Below are 21,321 nucleotides of genomic sequence, written 5' to 3' on the forward strand. Positions count from 1 at the left end.
GCTTCATTTCAGGAAAGTGGGAGGAGATGGAGACGTGTCGACTCTCTTTATATCCAGTCTAGGATATTTACAGAGAGGCAACACAACAGACTGCCTGTCATAGAAATAATATAGAATAAAATTTCAACTTGATACTAATATAACGTGATCTGTTTAATTTCCAGAAATAAAAATATAGAAATAAAGGGGAAATACTTCACCTTAGTAACCTCCTCATATCTTGTACAGTCCTGCTTCTCCTCTCGCGGCTCCTCCCTCTCGGGGCTGACGCTCGCCAGCACAAATCACCTATACTGATGACAGCAGCTGATCAATAGCCTGCTCGTCCTGGTCACACTTGTCAAGTCAATTCCCCACTAATGAATCCCGTTCGACTGCGATCCTCTTTGATGGACCATCTGAAGTTGTTTATTGTGCACTTGCTACATCACTGCAGAGGGGGGGACGCTCTGAAGAAGTCATGATGATGCATCTTGTACCTTTCGGGCCCGTTTCATTGTTTTCTTGGCTATTTTCCTCATTTCTGCGGCAAATTGTGGAAAACGTCACATCCCATCGAGATATGCACATCCATGCAGTGATGGAGTTTCATGGCACCTTTTTCAGCAATGGCAGATGTCGGGTATTGTTGTCAGTCTCTCAGAATCAAAGAGTGAGAGATTTCTGGAGGAATCACTTTTTAACTGATTTCACAGCGACACACAAGGAAAAATCCATCATCTAAAAGGCAGAGATACCAATTTCTTCACTGGCAGTGGCCTCAAGAGCAGAATCCAACTGCCAAGATGCATTGGATGTAGAAGAAGAAATGAATAAAGCGGCAATAAGGTAAGTACTTCCTCGTTTATTGAATTCAAAGTATTGATGATACAGTGTTTAACACCAGGAGCCGTCCACTATCTGTGGGTCATCCAGAGGAGAATGATCTGTTGAGGGGTCGCAGGGGGGCTGGAGCCAATCCCAGCTGGTCCTGCTATGAGGTGACAGCGCTGACCTCTGTCACGCTGTCACTTTTACTTCAAACAATCTTTCGAACATGGAGGGAGAGTTCATATTTGAGCTGTAATGACGTGATCAGAATATACAGTAGCAGCGCATCAGAGCCTTTGAAGTAGTTTCCCTTATGATCTAGCAGGGGGCACTCACTCTGACCTTGACCTTTCTCAAGCCCTTGTGACCTTTCAGTAAAGTGAGGCAGTGATCTTCCGTTGTTTTGATATGAAATGGGGAAGCAAAGCATCTGAGAGGCAGCGTGTGGAAGTGTGTCGTGTTCTGGATCTACTTAAAATTGTCAGGATGATTTTCTACCTTTGCACAGGAATGTCTTTCAGTGTGAATCCCTGACACAGCCGCTCGCTCTTCAAGCTCAACAGCATTATTTTGGAGCCGTCCACTCAGCCCTTTTCTTGAAAACAAGAGAGGCAGAGTGGACAGGTAATAATACACACTGGGAATGGATGAGGAAAGAGCACAAGGGGAACTTAACAGAGCCCAAGGCACCAAGAATGCAGTTAAAAGGTGAGTGCAACACCACGCTCTGCAAGACCCCAGGAACAGCGCCGGGCTGTGAGGAGAATTAGACGACTACAGCAGCCGCACCGGGTGGGGCAGGATGACATAGCACACACTGGCCCTAAAAGCCTTTCTCTACACAATCACTACAAAGTGAGAAACTTCAAATCGGTTTCTGATCATCAAACACCATGAAATAACAAATTGTATTATTAGATTATTATGAAAACCAATGTAAAAGACGCATGTGTCAGTGACTGGTACATCATTTGAAATCTTTTCTCGTATGTAATCGAATGGGATCCCTGTTGTCTGTGATCTTAATTATTACTCCTACAAATCCAATATGCAGCGCTCTGCCTCTGTGATGTTCCCCTCTGCTGTCGGTGTCACAAGATCTGATCATTTGATATATTTACTATTCATCACACATTTTGCTGACTGATGAGTTTTCTGCTTCCCTCAGAATCGTTTCTGAACATCCCGGTGAATACATGATGTCCGAGTGGCAGAGAATAACTTCTCCTCTCAACACAGAGCGTCCAAGTCTATAAAGCTACACGTTCTTGTACTTTCCCAGTTGAGGTTCAGGGCACCGCACAGCACTGAGCTGATGTCTGCAACATGCACAGCAGGCGCAACTTCTGCAGCCGCTGCAGGACCTCTGCGTTTCCAGGCTGCACAATTCAACATAATCATGATATTGAACTTCTGTGCCGCAATTCACGAGAGGCTCTAGATTTCACAGCAGCAGTTTACGACGGGCTGCATTCTGGTGAACTAATTAAAGCGTTAACCAATGAAAACACTGGAGGAGCATATCGATGAAATAAAATCCGTCTTAATGCTTTTACCTTTCGGGTTTTGTGTTCGTACTTTTACAACCCTGGAAGCTCAAATGAGGCATTTCAGATATTGAAAGTCTTTTTATTTGCTTTGATATGAGTGCAGGAGAACAAACTGAACAGCACATTAAGTATTAAGTATTTCAGAGACTTGGAAGTTCTATCCAGGGATAAAAGGAGAGATGCCAGAAATTAACCTGCCAGTTGGCAAGACCGGCTAAAAACCAAAGTGTCTGAAAAGCGTAAACAGCTTTCATGGATGGAATACTGAGAGATTATGCAGGTGTTGATGAAGTAGGCGTGCACACACACACACACACACACACCTAAACTTCACTCATTTTCTCCTTACTGCTCGTCTCCTCCTACTTTTTCTGTCATACAAATAAAGACAAACGCACACAGCAGGAGTGTTTTCAAAGTATTGAATGCTCTCTTTTTCTATCTCTACCCCCCACACACACAGACACACACAGAGACACACACACACTTTGCAGGGGGCGATCTCCTTTGGGTAACATGTAATTGAACTCTCCTCCAGCCCTCTCTCTCACACCCCTGCCGTGACCTTATAATGATCTTCCACTCTGCACTGCACAAACACGTTGGCGTGCACACATGCGCACACACACGGACACACTCTCTGTAAATTCCCACACAGGGTCTGTAATGATCTGCCAGGCACTCCATGCTCTGAATCTTTCAACAGATCACCCCTACCAGGTCTCAATGGAGCCCAGTGTGTGTGTGTGTGTGTGTGTGTATGTGCGTGCGTTTTGGAATGCTTGTAGTGACATGCATAGTTTGAGGCAAAAAAGCATAAAGCATTTTGCTTTCTTTATTGTCCTCTTTTGTGGTGTGTGTTCTTATACACACACACACACACACACACACACACACACACACACACACACACACACACACACACACACACACACACACACACACACACACACACACACACACACACACACACACACACACACCTATGTTGTGTGAGATAGCTTTTAATCACTGCAGTGCAACAAGGGAGTGGTAAAGTTTCGCCGCTGTGCATTCAGTATTAATTTCAAGGTCTTCTAAAGTTAGCGGAAAATATATTTGTGGCTCCCTGAAGAGCCTCATGATGATAAAAGATCTCACTGTGTGTGGTGCACAGTGTTAATTCAAATGTATATCTGTTGGAGATAATTTGATATATATATATATAAGGTATATGTATGAGGGTTTAATTTGTAGCACCATACATTATCTATTCCACTTATCTGTTGAGGGTTGCAGGGGGAATCCCAGCAGACATTGGGTGAGAGGTGGGGCACAACCTGGACAGTAACAACCATTCACTCTCACATTATCGTCAATTTACAGTCTCCGATTTACCTAACCACCATCTGCATGAGTACCCGGAGAAAAAGCACAGACAAATGATCAACATGCAAACTCGCACCCACTGGCCCTGCACGCTTGTTTGGAGATATTATGTAAAACGAAGGTCGTGTGGAAAGATCATTTGTGAAAAAAGATGGGAAAAATATCACCTAAAAAAATATCTGCCACAGCAGACAAGGCCTGAAGCCATAAATGTGTGACTTGTTCATTTTGTGCATTGTGCACAGTAGGTCCACATATTTATTACGCATGTGAATATTGTACTGCCGTCCGTCTCATGTGATGATCATGTGTGTTTGTGTGTGGACAGATACAAATGCATTGGAGCCTTGCTGAGGCAGCCCCAGTAAGTCCCAGGCGTTCCCTGGACATCTCTAAGTGGTTTTCTTTGAGAGCCACAGCCTGGCGGCAAGACCCCTATTACTGATATAGACACACTGTAATAAGACAGGGATGCTCACACGCACACACACATGCTCACAGACAAAGTGCATCTATCTCTGCTATAACAAGCAATCTGTACAGGATGAAAACACCTGTTGCTCTAGTCAAGATACAACAGAGGATCAAGATGAAGAGTCTAACATGCTCATATATGTGCTGGAAGTCAAGATACACATGTGTACGGCTCATAAGAGAAGCATCGTGGTGAGGACACACCTCTCACCATCTGTCAATATCATTTCTGATTACTTCCTCCTCTCTATTATTCATTTTCCCTCCTCTCCGTCCCTTTCTGCCCTCCGTCCCTTCCCCTCTGCAAATCTTCCTTATCAGAGATATTTCCTGGCTGATTGATGCTTAAGTTCATGTCTGACATCAGCCGCACACACACAAACCAACGGCTATAATAAGAGGACAAACACAGAGGCAGAGCGTTGTCTTCCTGTCATCTACCCCCCCGTCTCCCAGACAGATCATTAGCTCACAGCAGATTGGTCTGTCACAGGAACGGGACCGGAAACTCAAAGGACAGGAAATGAAGACATGGTTCAGCCTATCAGGCTCCTCGGGAGACATCAGGATAAGAGGGGGGGTGTATAGCCGTATCTGTGTCTCCGGGGAAAGTCGTGTGAAAGAGGCAGGAAATGGTGTTTCACTGAAGTCGTGTCCAGATAGAGAATCAAAGATGTCCGGGTTAGGAAACAGCTTCTCTCCTGAAGTGTGTCCTGACCTTTGCCCTCCTTACTTTTTTCGGTATTAGACAAGTCTCAATGTCTTAAAATAACCATCGAGGAAACTCGGAAAGCAGCGGAAACCAACTGTCCTTTGTTGATGATCAATTAAATTTGTCAAGGGCCACTGTCCCGTTTTATTCAATTTATAACACGCAATGTTTTCATCAGCGCTCAAGGTAAAACTACCTCAAACCGGCAGCGGTCAAACTGAATCAATACTGTATATGGAGGAGGAGAACGGCTTGGCCCTGCGTAGTATTGTTTTTCTGCATATAAATGTCAATCAGGCTGAATCCTTGGTGGGATTATCTGAGGACACTGACCCGACGCTTTGTATTCACAGGAAAGAGAACGTGTCCTGCGTGCAGCTGACAGTCGCTTAACGTTACTGCAAATAACTGAGAGGTGAAGGGGCAACGTGATGGAATGATGCATGCTGTCAATCCAGGTAAAATGCAAGAAATAATTATGATAAAGTGATTTAGACGCAAACAAGATGTAAGTATTGATTCCCCCTGACAGTATTGAGTGAAGAGCAGCAGGACCCAGCAGGAAACAGTGAGGTTACATCCATCCACAGATAACCTGGCTGTGCACAGCCTGCAACAGCCACCGCCAGGAAGCATGACTACACACACACACACACACACACACACACAAAGCCGTGCTGCTGTCAATACAGTAGATGCACAGCTCACACACTTTCTCCTTCCCTCTGCTTCTCCTCTAACACACACACCAGAAGTACAAACTGACTGAATTGACTCTTTCGCCTTTATCAATCGACCAGTCAAAATCAATACGCCATCAGAGGAGGAGGGCAACGTGTAATATCTGGGCCCCGATAAGACTGAGTGACAGTCGCCCCCAGATTAATCTTCAGAATTTATGCGTCCACATTTTTGACTCGCCACAAACTTGAAGGGGATCCTGTCTGAAAATGTCCTCCTACAATACATGTGACACCAGACCCAGGCTAATCTCTGGATAGCATCTGTCTGCGATGAGGTTTTGGTTCCACATTGCTGCATCACAACAAGCCCCCGGTCCGGAACAATCTGTGGGACGGACAGGAATGAAATGAGGAAGGCACAACTCATGGGTGGCTGTAATCTCCAGACTGCATATGTTTGTGTTGAACACAGAGCGAAGGCCATCACATTTACTGTCCATATGTCGTCATTCACACCGAGTTAAAGACGCTGCAGAGACTGAGTTTCACATTTGAAAACTTATTCTTGTATGAAAATTGTTGTAGAATTGAATTATATATTGACTGGGAGGTATATTTTAGCAGGCTGGTGCTTTAACCCTCTGAAAAAGACGCCCCGTGTGCAGCCCCCCCCCCCCCCCCCCCCCCCCCCGACTGGCTGCAGGAGATTTCTGTTTGCATGATGTAAAAAATCCATATAGAATAAAAACCAGAAGAGCTAGTACAATCATTTTATTTGCAACAGAAAGTCAAGACCTGTCTTCTACCTCATCATGAAGTATGCTTGTGATGACATCACTACGTTTCATTACCTGCAGGGAAATATGAGGCATTCAAGATACTCCAGGAAATTACATCACAGTAAGAACAGTCACCAAAGTAGGCAATGGGGCACTATTTCTATTTAAAATATCTTAACATCAACTATTTAACCCAATGAACTTAACTCGTAAAGGAACTCTGTCTCTGTTTAGTGAATAGGGACAAAGTTCTCAGACCTTTAAGTGTATGGATTATGGATTAGCTATAGTAACAGTATATATAGCTAATCCATACCTTCTAAAACAGTATCCACGTATAGCGTAACGTGTAAGTGTTTCATCTCCCTAAATGCCAAACATTCGAGCATGACCAGTTTATTTACATACTGTGAGCTCACAGCAAATCAAGCCTCCAGAAGACTCCAGTGGGAAACTTGTTGCCCCCGACACAGAGCGAGGGAAAGAGGTAAAGACAGAAACTTGACACTGAGATAGATGAACCAATTAGTGCTAAATAATCAAGGGCATGGCTTTGACTGTGCACGAAAAAGAAGTGCAGTGTAGTTTAACACAACTTTCTTCCACACTGCAAAAATTGGACTTTCCTTAAGAGAAATCAAACAAAGTCCCAACAGAAGAAGTTGGAAGTGTTTGAAATTCATTACAAAGTGTTGAATTGTCCCATGCCAGAGTTGGACTGGATCAAATATTTCAGCATACCATCTGTCAAATGGTATGCCGCTCCTTATGGTAATGTTATGCAGCACACTGCAGACTGTCCCAATGTAGCATATGTCCACCAAATTGCATTGTAGTTATTTAGCAAAAATATGCATTTAATCCATCTGCTGTATAATCTAGGGAACATGAAAACTTTCAGTATTGTCCCAATAGCAAACTCTAAAGAAAAAGTTGTACTGGGCTTTTAGCTTGACAGAGATCTACAACAGATGTTAACATGAGTAGGGTTCGTATTATTCAGACTATTGTTTTAACCAGGTTAATATCAGAATATTATATAAATATATATATATATATATATATAAGTCACCATCTGGGTCCCCCTCCCCTTCTGTTCTGTTCTGCACTGACCTGAGCAGGTAGGGTGGATAAGAACTGAAGTGTTTGCCAAGTTAACAGCGTTTCAGAACAGGCCAGAGACGGCTTCTTCTGCAGAGTTGCCTCATTGATTAGCCACGCACAAATCTGTATCTCATCCTTCCGTCCCATCATCTGCCCATCTATTAATACCTGCAGGCATTGATTTGTTCATATTTGACATATTTGTGTCAACTGGGCGGATTACCTCCTCTCTAATCCAGCCCAAATTGCTGTGCAAACCAAATCAGTGCAGGAGTTACTGTACAATGATTTCAGATATTTCAGTGTTCTGGCAAAACGAGCATTTCCACTGACGGGAACTCTATTTCCGTGTGATTTAGTGTGAAGGAAGCGAAGCGGGTGTGGGGGGGAGGGGGGGAGGGAGTCAAATTCAGATTTCACTTGAGAAAATGAGGCAACACTTTGTAACTGGTTAGCTTGTGGCTAGCACTTCCACTGGGATCCTTATCAATCCCCCTGCTCATCGGGTATTCAAAAATGCATTTTATTCTATTCCCCCCGTCAGTGTCAGCGATGAATTCCTGGGGAGGAACAAGCACAGCCATTTCTGACAGACGGTCTCTTGTGGGAAACCAGGACTCGTGTGGGACTCTAACAAGTGGAATCATTTTTAAATAATACCTCAGATTGACAGCTACATTTCCCCATCGAGGGTGCACTAATAATTACCCTTATTTCAAGGTTTTTATTCATTTATGTGTCACAAACATTTAAAAATGTATTTACTTTAAATTTAAATTCCTCTGTTAATAGATACGTAGACAGAATTCTGTAAATAACCTAAATGTATTGGATATTGTAAACGTTAAACAAGTTTTAAAGCTAAGATGGCTAAAATGATTGTAAATACTAATGGTAAAACCTGTTAGTGCTCCGACAGGCAGGCAGGTAGAGGAGGTAAATAAGTACTGTAGGTAGATATGACTGGTATCTTTGTGCTACTGACTGATGTGTGTGCAGCTCATTTCTATGACAAGTCACAAAGACAGCCTCTCCTGTGTTTAGCATCCCAGTCTCTATTCACTCTGACCTTGATGAGAAGAAAACAGAAGAAGAGAGGATGCAGTCTGAGGGACGACTGTATTGTTAAGCTTTAACCTGAGGGGGGACACACACACACACACACACACACACACACACACACACACACACACACACACACACACACACACACACACACACACACACACACACACACACACACACACACACACACACACACACACACACACACACACACACACACAAGACAGGAAGGGTTTTTCCGTTGTTGTTGTTTTTATGTGGTGGAATTTATGATTCTTGCCAAGCGTGTATACACGGTGAATGCTTTTAACCCTGTTCTGTGACCACACTGCCGCCTTATAGACTAAACATTATTACCTCATATGCTGTGAAATCGATTAAGATCCCTGAAGAGTGCACAAATACAACAGGTCATAAATGCAGCAGTGCAAAGGCAGTTTTCCATCCAGGCACCACTTCCCCCTTTAGTTTTCATCATCCACATATTGTCTCGATAGTCAATGAATCTTTTCAGCTATTTAATTGTTGAATAGCAACCGGAGGAGAGGAAGAATATGTCCACCTAAGTCAAAAAGCCCTGGAGCCCATCACTGTGGTGTTAATAGTGACAGTTTATATGAGGGAATAACGAGTAATATTCAAAGATGATGAGAGGAGATTACTGCCGTAGTGCTCCTGCATCTTTTTCTCTGTGTTTTCTATTAACCTCAATGCTGATTCGTGTTTTTCTGCACCTCTTCCTCTCAGTGTCAAACTCCAGTCAAGCTTGTTATACACATACTGATGAATCACCATAACCTTGTCTGCAGAAGTCAAACAAAGAACTCCCTCTAACTTTAGATCTTTCTTCAGCACAGCCAAACCCAGACAAATAGATCATTTCCTGTCAAAATCTTTACTGTTCTGGTCTGTGCATCCAGGGTTATTGTGGAAATGTTAATAATGCATGACCACAGTCTCACATTCATAGAGTTTTTAACAAGTTAAAAGAAACTGTCACTGTTCATGACCCTCTCGGCCTCTTCAGTGGGAAATCCCAGCCGCTATCGTCTCTGGGGACAATGGGAAATATTTTGGGGCATCCGACGTAGACAGCAGATATCCATTCCAGATTCTGCACATTGACTTTACTTGTTGAGAGAAGTTTGTTACATGTTGAGTGGCGCTGTCTCGGGTGACAGAGGGTTGAGAGGATGACCCAGCCGTCACACTCCAGCAGACGTTCATTGAAAACATGGAGAAACACAAGGACCAAACAGGAAGAGGCACTTGGCCCTGACTTTAAAGGACCTTGAGCGCCCTGCACAGAGCTGAGAGGTGCTGATCGCTGGTTTTCTTACAGGAGAAATGTTCACACAGCGACCAGTGAAAACAGCTAACTCAGAAGCTCCACAGAAGAAATCAGCACCTCTTAGTCGCCTCAGTCTGATTCTGCAAACAGGAAAGGACTGTTTGAGAAATGTGTGGGGCGCTGCAAAGCAGAGCCTGTCATCAGCGTGGAGGATTGTCGCCTACAGCGATGGTCCCAAACATGCTGAGGTGCACAACAAGGCAGTCTGCTCGTATGCACTCTGCAACACCTGCCACATCAGGGCCTTGTTCTCCCTCTCTGCGTGGACTGTGCAGGAGAAGTGAGCGGCCTTATCACCAGGGAGCAGGAGCACACGGGTGACTTGTCTGAGCAACTGGCTTGGTTCTGCTGTTTTTGTCGAGAATTTAACTCGTTCAACTGGATTTTGAATCGTTTTCTATTCACAAAATCACATTTTCTCAAGCAGCAGCTCCTGAAATCAAAAAACAGGAGATCCCCTTGACCTTTGACCTTTGACCTTTAATCACTAACCTCTAAGTGCCAGTTGTATCATAGTTCTCCTGCATTCAGTGTATATGTTGTGTTGCTTATGCACAAAAGTAGAATGTGACATAGATAAAGTGAGCCACGACTTTTCATGAAGAATGAAGCAGCTTTTAGTTTGTGAACCGTCCACATGTGACCACCCTCCTCTAATTAACCATCTCTCTCACCCCCTCTCCACCTCTGTCTGTCCATTACACACACACACACACACACACACACACACACACACACACACACACACACACAGACAGAGCTGGGCGATTACATGGGTGTGTGTGATGTCACACAAACAGTCTCCCAGGATGTGAGGGCCAGGTGATTTATCGAGGGCCTCGGCGACGCCACAATAAGCGAGCCTGTCAATACAATCATCACTTGTGCCAGCGCACGCAGACTCGCATACACACACAGACACGGCCTCCGCCGAGCTATTCATGGCTCTATCTCCTGCCAGCGCTCTATTCCAGCGGCTAGACAGATACACACATCCATCTGCTTTTCATTGCTCCATTCTGCCAGCTGGTCCGACCGTCCAGCAATGATAAACAAGATGAGGAATCCGAGCTCTAACTTTCAACCTCCTCCTCCTCTCAGTCTCCCTCGGTCCACTGTTTCTCACACACACACGCGCGCACACACGCGCGCACGCGCACGCGCACGCACACGCACACACACACACACACACACACACACACCAGTTAAAACCACTGATTCTGTAAGCACCCCCCTTGCACCGCCACACACAGTGATGATTGTGCTCACGGCTGGATGCTAACAAACATAACAGACTGTATTACCATCAAGAGAAAAAACAGCTCTCTTCCCTTCCAACTTGATGTAGTCTGACAATCACTATGGAGATGCGGCACGACACACAAACACACAAACAAACCATGTTTTCCTGCACCGAGACAACTGCTAAAACACATAAGACCTGATTTATACAGCAAGTGTCTGACAGTCACTTGTTGTTCTCACTGTTCTCTGGTTTGAATTCGTTATTTGACGTCATCACTGACAGCTGATACAGTCTCAGAATTGGTCAAGCATGAATATCGACGGGACCCGACTCCATCCCCTGATCCCTTTACTGCCCAGACTCTGGCTCCAGATGTGCAAAACGGCAGCGTTCTTATCCGGGGTAATTTTCGTTTCTGGATAGTGGGAGCAAGTGGACAGGCATCGCCCATCTTTTATATACAGTCTATGGTTTTAACCTTATAAAGTGGAGAAGTCCTCCTTAAAAACGACCACATCATCCTATCCTCAGTAAAAACGCTAAGAAGAAGAATAAAAGTCTGAAATGAACAGACAATAACCGGCAGATTTTAATCAATGTCTGAGAGATCATTTCAGATTTTGTGACGTGATGAGTTTCCTGAAATAGTGATATTGAGGAAGCTCATTTATTCCCTGATGAAACCTGCATTTCTGACACGGACATTTCTCTGTTGTACTACGTGCAACACCTCAAACAACTGAATTCATCTGAAGGCAACTTTTTACAAATGATGCACCTCGCTCACATTGCATTCCTGCTTTTTTTATTTTAATCCCACTGATTACTCCGACAATAACAGGTTACAAGGTGACACACTTGTTGCTGATGGAGAGGTGTGCATCACTCCTCGAGGGGGGTGCCTGGTTTATTGGTGCCTTGTTTCTCATTTCCTCCCCACGAGCTGCACTAACCTGCCAAACCAGGCGTGACGAGTGGGCGCTGTCACCAGGCAGCGGCAACAGCGGATCACAAGCAGGGAGGACGGGATAGAGTGTGAGGTGGTGGCAGGAAAGAAAAAGAGACAAGAGGGTGATGGGTGAGAGTGTGATTAATACTCAAGGAGGAAAAAGAAGAAAGAAACTTAAATGATATGGGACCAAAATAGAACAAGATGCAGGTAGACAGAAAGGTGGAATAACAGAGGGAGATGATGCAAGAGTGAGACAGAGGGAGGGGGGAAAGGAGGAGAGGGGGAGTGGGGGTGAGGGGAAAGAGAGAGATTATGTCCGTCCTTGTCCAAAGAGGATAATGAGGTGAGTGGAGCTCAGCCGACCCAGTGTGGCAAATCCCAGTGTGCACCTGGTGCCTGGGAAGCGTCGTACAGGACAAACACACACCGCCTGACACAAATCTGTACGGCTGCTGTGGACAGGACCATCCATCCCTCACTGTTACAGCAACTCAGCCCTGTTAACACAACACGGCAATACTCAGAGGTCAGAGGTCAGCGGCAGCACATTCCTGGACAGCGGGTCAAGGACTTGCTCAAGGACTTGAAGACTTTATGTTGGAAGTATTCAGATATTAATAGTTTGAATATGTTACACCAAATACAACGCAACTGATTTGACAGTTTTAGAAAAAGTAATGTGCAATTTGCATATTTTGTTCAGTTCCTCTCCTTCCACTGATGATGGTAGATACTCTGCTCAGTTACTGAATGAATGACTCATGGAGGAGAATCACCCTTTGGCACCTGATTTTCTAACTTTTCATGCAACGAATGGACCAAAAACTTTTTAAAGTCAAAGCTCTCATAAATAGCCAAACTCGGAGTGAATGCACAACAACACACACACACACACACACACACACACACACACACACATACAAGGGGACACACACACAGACAGACACACACAAAGAGAGGTCAGGGAGGTTAAAATCCAAATGCAGCCTTTATAATTGCTGCCTGTATCCACCAGTGTAAAAGCAGAGCTGAAATCATTCACATGGGTAATTTATGGGGCATTTGAAAACGTTCCTCTCTCTCTCTCTGTCTCTCTCACACACACAAACACAAAGTTCACCCATAGACTTTTTGGATTTAGGTGTGAAATACTTATATTTCCCTCTGTTCCAGATCCATCACAATTTAAGTGCTGGTCTCAGACTCTCTCACTTTCTCTCCCACACACACACACACACACACACACACACACACACACACACACACACACACACACACACACACACACACACACACACACACACACACACACACACACACACACGGCTCAGCTGTGTCGCCAAAGCCTTCAGCGATCAGTGTCACATTTACACTGACAGGCCCGGGAGGAGGGCTACAAACACACAGGAAGTGCGTGCTGTATGTTTACTATGCGGTTGGCTCAAACAGAAAGTCCCAGCTGCTCCGACAGCCATGAAGACATCAGGGGGAACCAATTGGCTCATTAAACTCAAAAAGATTCTCATGATATTGATATAACTAAAGTTAATACTTTACTTTTGCCCTTGGATTCGTTTGTTTTTTGATGCATGACTATGACACAGTTTCAGATTTTTGCAAACTTGACTTTAAAGCAACATCTTCTGCTTCGTTCTTTTACTGTGGCGTTCGAGCTGCACTGTATAAAATGCTGAGTGTGCATCGTGCTCAGTTTCTCCGTGCGTAGCTCAAATCTCTTCAACACCTGCATGTGCCAGCAGGATGTTGTGACAACAGTTTAAAAGCCAATCACAGGACAGGAGCCAACGCATCACGGACACGAGACATGAGAAACCGTACGTGACTTAAAAGCCTGGAGGACGACTTTAAACAAATTGGAAAGTTTTACAGCCTTTTATTGAGCGAACAGTGGGTTCTTTGCTTCTGGATAAGTACTGTAATGACTGTTTAAAGTATAAAAACTTTCATTTGTTTCCTATGTATTTGAACAACATGGAGTGTACTACGTAGTTAGATTTGACAACTCCTGAGTTTGTTTTTATGAGAGTATTGAATAGGTTATGACGTACAGGACTTTATAAGTGGTTTCCAACAGTTTATTATCTACAGCCACTCTTAAAAATTGATTTTCTACTGCACAGCATATTATTGTATATTCTATATTCCAATAGTAATCCAGCCTCACAATCCTATTTCTATCAGTGATACTTAAAAGTGGGTTTAAGGTGATGATATAGTATAGATCTTTTCTGCGGAGTATTATGGGATCACCTGGACATTCATATCGAGACGTTGTGATATAGTGTCACTACAAACTCTTATAATAATATTGTCTTAAACTGTGGTTGGTGTAAATACACTTTCACGTCTCTTCCTCTGCTTTGGATATTCTATTAAGAATATGTTATCCCTGTGGGAGTCATAGTAAACCATGTGCTTGTCTATCTGGAGTTTATGGGATAACGCATTGTGGTATTTTTCATCCCCTGGGGGATCACATTAATATTCCCACTGGGCCACGCTGTGCTGTGCATCCCCTCATATGTGACATGAGCAGCTATAGTAGCCTCTTGTTTAATTGAAAGTCAGTCCTGGGCCTTCTTTACCTTTGCATCCAATAAAATCCGGCTGCTCCTCATATGATGTGATGATCAATTTGTGTTTAGACTTTAGCAAATTATTATTATCATCATCTGACATTTACTCTGTGAGGGGGGGGAGCAGCCTGATCTGATATTTCCTCGTGTATTAAAAGGGTAAACAAAACAAGAGATTAAAAAAAAAGGTGTGGGGGGGGGGAGTGTGTGGGCGAGACAGCACACACACACACACACACACACACACACACACGCACACAGAGTCTGGATGTCCTCTTTTGCCAGAGCTGCCATTAGACCTCCCTCCTCCTTAATTTAATTACAGTTTATTGGGATGACGGAGGGGGGAACCTGCTTTGCCAATAAACCGATACATAATCGATTAATTTCCCATCGCAGCAGTAATAGATGACTTGCAATAAACAGATGAAACCCCCACAAACACGCGCTTAATGCTGAGGAATGTCCATCCAGCCCGTCTGCCCATCATGTGCTGTGCGCCGCGCAGCCTGTTGGCACACAAGAGTTTATTTATTCCTGAACAACATGAGGATGATCAGGGATCCACCAAACTCTGCAGCTCCCTGTGTGCCAGCTGCACTTCAGCAGGGGGAATCGAACCTCATCCAGAGGAGCACCAGCACACGGAGTCACCTCAAGTCCGCGGTGCGCATTTTCAGCCTCGCTCGGCACATCGCCTGCTTCCCGAGCTCTTACCTGGAAACGTGTCATTCTATCCGCGTGCCATGTCAGCTGCCTGTAATCCCGCTGAGCCGAGCCGAGCCGAGCCGAGCCGCTCTGCAGCTGAACAGGTGAACGCCAGCCGGGGGTTTGCGCTCCAAAAAATCCACCACCCCCGCTGCAAAACCCGTGCGTAATCGAGCCTCGGAGTATCCAGGTAGACGCGGCCGTTGGATATAGGTGCGTGCGTGTCTGGGTGTTTAAAGCTGGGCTCCCCGGTGAAGGAGTGTGTGTCTGTGCGCTCCCCGCGGCTCACACAACCCCGCTGTCCAGCAGGGGCAGTCCCGGTGATGTCCCGGTGTGAGAGAAGCTCCCGGTGCCGCTCACAGAGACTCCTCCTCCGGCAGCGGCGCTCCCACCGTCTGGCGAGGTCCGGAGGATAGCAGGCAAAGTCTCTCCCCCCCCCCCCCCTCCCTCCCTCCCTCTCTCTCTCTCTGCTTCTCACACACACACAGACACACACACACGCACGCACGCACGCACTGCCTGTCTAAGGTGGTTTGCCACAGGAGAGAATCACAGCCTGTCCAACTCCAGGAGTTCACAAGAGGTGAGAGCCTCAAACTCCACCGTCAGTACAGCTGTTGTTAAAGGTGAATAAAAGCAAGATAATGATGCTGTGATATCCCTGCAGTCAGAGTCTTGGTCCATCAGCAGCAGGACGGGTCAGAGATCCAGGAAATGCTTCGTTCATCTATTCACCACTTTGTTTAAATTTACTTTCAATTCATATTATTGTAGGAAAACGTTAAAATCTAAAAGCATGTCTGTGCAGAAACAATCTAATGACTAATTGATGATGTGTAATTTGTGTGCAGCTGTAGAATATAACAGCGCTGGCCTAATGGGCAATGGAAGGCAAAATGTAGGGGAAAGGTGAAGGGCTCATTATGCAGAGTGGTTCATTACAGAGAATTATATCCTATGAATGTAATTTGATTAACTGCAAAGTCCTTGTTAAGTAACGGGCACCACTAGTGCAGAAGTTCACAGAGGTGGGGCCTGTATTGTTCCCTAGCAGTTGAGGCCCTTATTACAATATTTTATACAAAGTTAATTTGTGTTTCTACTATGCTCATTATGTGTTTAAATATAAGTACTGCATTAACAATCCTATCCTGATGAAGAGCTGGAGCTGAGAAAAAGTTTTCCCACTGAAAAGTAGAGGAGGGAAAACAGAAAGCTGCACACAATTAAAACCCTTCAGTTAAAGTATCTCAGATGTGCACTGTTCATATGTAAATGCACTCCGCTCCTCTCCAGCACTGCAAAAAGCAAAATGTCTTTGAAACTGACGTCTCTCAGCATAAATGGACCTTTAAGAATTAATTTCCTGGGAACTTGAGTAAAGACGATTTTTCTGAGCCTAAGTTAAATATGGAGCTATGGTGAGAAACCAGCAAAACATTGATTTTTGTGTTGAAGTGAAGGCTTCATCACTCAGCCTTATGGGATTCTCTCTTTCGAACGGGGTTTGATATGAAAAGAGAATGAAAACATTCCGAACGCAGCCCATTAGTTTGACTGATGATGCATTAACGTTAATGAAAAATGGAATCATTTCCAATCCCTCCCCATCCGTTTTGATTAGTCGAAAGCTTAGCTGGTTGTTAGCTTCCTTGGTGTCATGATGAATGGTGTTAATTCCTCTGCTTTGCCAAAATACAGATGACTACATTACCACAAGTGTTGTACTGGGTAAAGAATTGTCTCCACACACGGCTAATGGCTTTAATAATCAGCCAGAGTTAGTTTTAGCTTCTTGTTCACGATCGTTCACTGAGAGAGAGGCCTCTCAAAGATGAACGCCTCATTTTCAATCCCAATGTTTGGGAGTGGGAAACAAATGGCAGCCGGTCAGATGGTGTTTTCACAGGCCGACCCCCCCGTGCGTTGTTTTCTTGTGACTTTTAACCACATCGGCGTTGCCCTGTGAGCGCCGGCCTGCAGCGGTCAGCACTCCGACACATTCATCAAACCGAACAGTCGCAGCCGAGCAAAATCCTACAAAGCGGAGTTTGATTTTGGTCTAACCAAATGAGATGAAACTTAAATGAGAGACAATTATCGAGAGTGAGGATCTGCACTGGGGTGACTGGATCTCTGCTCAGCTCGGCAAAGTGTATTTTTCCCCTCATGAATAGAATATCAGCTCATTTCCTGGGTCATCTGCTGCTCGGGTAATTGGCTGAATGGCTGAAGGCACAGTGAGCACATCCAACCTCCACATCCAGAGAGGAGCCGCAGCGAAGGGAAGAACTCTGAGTGTCACTTACAAGGGATCTGAAACACCTTTTGTTCAAATGTTTCACCACAATACAGACTTTTATTTCACTGATTTCTCTTTTGCTGTCACTGTTACTCTGGAAGTGAAACTGAAGTCTCAATTAATGAGATGAAAGTTTTAAATATTGGAATTAAATGGGGGTTAAAAAACTTCCTTCATCATTATGGTCACAATAAAAAACATTATCCGATCAATTAAACTACATTATTAATTAAAACTAAATAAAAAATCTGCTCTCACACTCTCACACTGTAACAATTCATTGGGCTTTTGGGGTTAAGCAGCGAAAAAGTCTTGTGCTGCCAAGTGTGCAGTGAATCATGGTTTTAAACTGCACTGCAAGACTCTTTAGAATTAAAACACGGAGCCTGTCTCATTTCATTTATTTAATTTGGCAGAATTAACAAAGGGAAATGGCCCATTGGTGTAAAAACTATCATTTGTTTTCTTTCTTTTTTAACTTAATATGTTTCAGTAAAGGTGGAGGGTTTGTTACTGTTCACACCAGTATACTGCTTTCTTTGAAACTGGGAATACTGTGGATACTGGCCTCCTCTCTTGTTCAGTGACAACGTGTGTGACAAAATCTGATTTTAAAATACACACTGCAACTGTTTTTCTCAGGGGTTGGTGGCAACCAAAAACTAAAAGAGAATTTACATCCACTGGACTTTTATTCATGAGGGTGATACAAACACGGCTCCAAACGGATGCTCATGTTGCTCTGCTGAGTGCGTAAATAAGAAACTGCTTGTGACACTTTAACCATTTCCAAAATATAAGTTGATCAGATGCCCGTGCTGCCTCCGTGTGGAAATAAAAATGGATTATTCTTGGTTTAAGGACATAAGCTTATGTAACTGAGACTTGAGGAAACGCAAAGTCTTCCCTAAACAAATGTGCTTCTGTTCCTTTAACCTCCCCACATGCAAGATGCAAATCCTGGTCCCCAGCATGCAAAGTCCTCCCACCATCCAACCAACCATCACATCCACAACATAGCTTTCACTTCACTGGAATAAAAAAGGCTGTAATCCAGTGACAGGGCTGCTATATTGTAATACATGTTGTTGTGAATCTATACATTGATTCACTGATGAAATAAATCAAACATCATTTCCTGTTCCCGAGACAAACCCGACATTCCACTGATATAAAAACACATTATCATGAAAATGAATTGTGTTGGAGGTTTTATCTAAACTACGGGTGGCTTCAGACCAAGAGGTTGTTGTGCTTCAAGAGATTTGTTTTTTAATGTGCATCCTGTGGCAGAAAAACACTAAACACTGGGAATGAATACCGAATTCATATTATTAAAAGAATCCTCCTGAGGTGATAAAAGCAGAATAGGTGCTAATGCGTCTCCTCCCTGCATTAGAGCAGGAGGAGCCATTATTCACAGACGGTGATGAAGGCCAGGAGGACGATACCGTTTGTCTGCAATACGAACAAAGCGATCCGTCATATAAAACTAGTTCTGTCAGGTGCAGCCTTATCTATTCAACGTTCGACTCCACTGACAGGATAATGCACCGAGTGGTGCGAGCGGGACGGCCTGCGCGTGACAGCGAGCGCTCCCAGCGAGTCAGGAGTCATCAGAAACACCGGAGCCAAAGTTAGAAGGACTCCACGCCTCCGATAAGAATGTGTAGTTGTTTACCAGAGGAAAAGAAGGTCACATTCACACACGTTCACACCCGGGAGCTGCCAAAGATATCCACAGTTCTAACTCCTCTGGCCTCTGAGCTCAGCCACGTGGGATTTCAGGTGCTTTGGTCAAGGTTACTGAGGACAGTGTCTCTCCTTTACTGTTACTGAACAGATGTTTCCACTTCAGAGCAGTGGGACGCATCAAATTACAATAACAACGACAAGAACTTTCCAATTTCCATTTGAGGGGCTATGGAGAATCTCTGCTACACTAGTGTTGTGTCCCAGTCTTCTGGACGCTGCATTTGAAGACAAGCACAACGAGGCTTTCCCATTTCAAAGGCTCCAACAGGTGGATCCTGCACAGGCCAAATTATCCCAGAATTCATTGCTCTTCGCTGAGTATAATATTGTCCCTTTTCCATGTCGGTGCACAATCTAAGTAATTGTAATGAAGCTGCTGTTCTATGTTTAAAAAGCTGCAGAGTGTTGCTTTAATATTTCTGATTGGCACCAGAAGTGCTGAGCTCCTTCACTCAACTAAACTTGTCAAACTTTCACCTCCGCTCTTATGCAACAAACTGCCGCTTCATCACATCTAGAGTAACAATTAGAGGGCCCTTTAAAAACACATATCTAGAGCACTTTAAGATGCAGCGCTCTGCAGGATGTGCTGTCAACAGAAACTCGGAGGATTTCAGCCTTCAAACTATCACTTAATGAAGCAGGAGGAGAGACGGAGAGAGACACACTCACAGAGGCTGAACTTTAACAATCCCCGCAGGGACACGCTCGTACAAAACCGGTGGAATTACATATTTAAAAAAGTGGAAGTGAGATTCACGGGCCAGATTAGCCAACTGAGAGGCTACAGCTCCCCAGGCAGTGGTTATTATGTGTGGCTTCACATAAGGAACTACTGCATATGGAAATGCTTGCACGTATATACACTATGTGAATAACGGTAAAAAGTCTGGCAGCAAATTACAGTAAAGAAAAAAAAACTGTCCAATAATTCAGTGCATTTTTATGATATAACATTTGGCAATATATATATTTACATTATAAGCCTCAAATTTGATTCTGTGGCCTTGAATTCTTATAAATGTGTCAATGTGTAGAAATCTGACGTTGTTATTTTACATCCCTGCCGTGATCATTAAGGTTGAGCTATTTGTCAGCTTTATATTTTCCCCCGAAACAGAAAGTGTCCACAAAGCATTCCTAGGGTGATAAATCTCATCTTAACCCTTTTTATTAATGACAGAGAAACGCATTTGAGCAGCAGAAAGTTTAGGGATATCTGTGACATAATAAATCATCAGCGTTTCTGGGAGAGGTGTCACTTAGAATCTGAAACAATCCCGAGCTGGGCTCAACTTTAAAAAAAACGAAGCGCCAGCATCAATCAGCTCCACTGACAGGATGCCAATTGTATCTTTTAGGGAAAAAAAGAAAAAAAAACCTCCTCAAGTGAGATACAAAGCAAACAAAACCAGGAAAAGAGTGAGAATGGTGTGTGAGGAGAACACACCCGTCCTCTCAGGCAGACTCCTCAGTCAGTAAATCAGGGATGAAGGCAAATATATTCTGTTGCATTGAATTTGAGCGGTTCTACCACACCACCTGTGTTTGTGTAGTTACCATCCATCTATCTCCTGGTGGATTGATTTGTTGATGAAGATTCTGTTGGGTGCAGCAGCAGCAGCAGTGTTTTAGAGGTCCTCCTGAAGTGCTCCTCAAAAATAAAGCTGGCAGCTCCGCGGAAGTGTCAGACATTCAAGGGAATACTAATTGAAAAAGAGGAATTTACTCACGGTTTAATATAAAGGATGCATAATGTTATTTAGGGCCTATTAAGTAACAACAGCAAGCTGAACTCATCCCATAATAGCCACAGGAGTCTCAAAAGTAAGGAAACAGTTTATACGGCTGCAAAATGTGAAGTG

General features: G+C 44.1%; 1 protein-coding gene across 13 annotated transcripts in view; it reads right to left on the reverse strand.

Annotated features, from left to right (window-relative positions):
• The window catches only part of dmd (dystrophin), a 177,103-nt gene that overhangs the window by 139,733 nt on the left and 16,049 nt on the right, over positions 1–21,321 (reverse strand). The window contains exon 1 of one of the 13 annotated variants that reach the window (XM_034605469.1): positions 15,409–15,806. The exons of the other annotated variants lie outside the window; for them this stretch is intronic. The gene's annotated coding sequence lies outside the window, so the exon portion shown is untranslated. Of the gene's footprint in view, positions 1–15,408; positions 15,807–21,321 lie in introns of those variants that run through there. 13 annotated transcript variants of the gene reach the window in all.

This window comes from Hippoglossus hippoglossus, chromosome 2 (assembly GCF_009819705.1).
Source record: "Hippoglossus hippoglossus isolate fHipHip1 chromosome 2, fHipHip1.pri, whole genome shotgun sequence".
In the NCBI taxonomy this organism is placed as follows: Eukaryota; Metazoa; Chordata; class Actinopteri; order Pleuronectiformes; family Pleuronectidae; genus Hippoglossus; species Hippoglossus hippoglossus.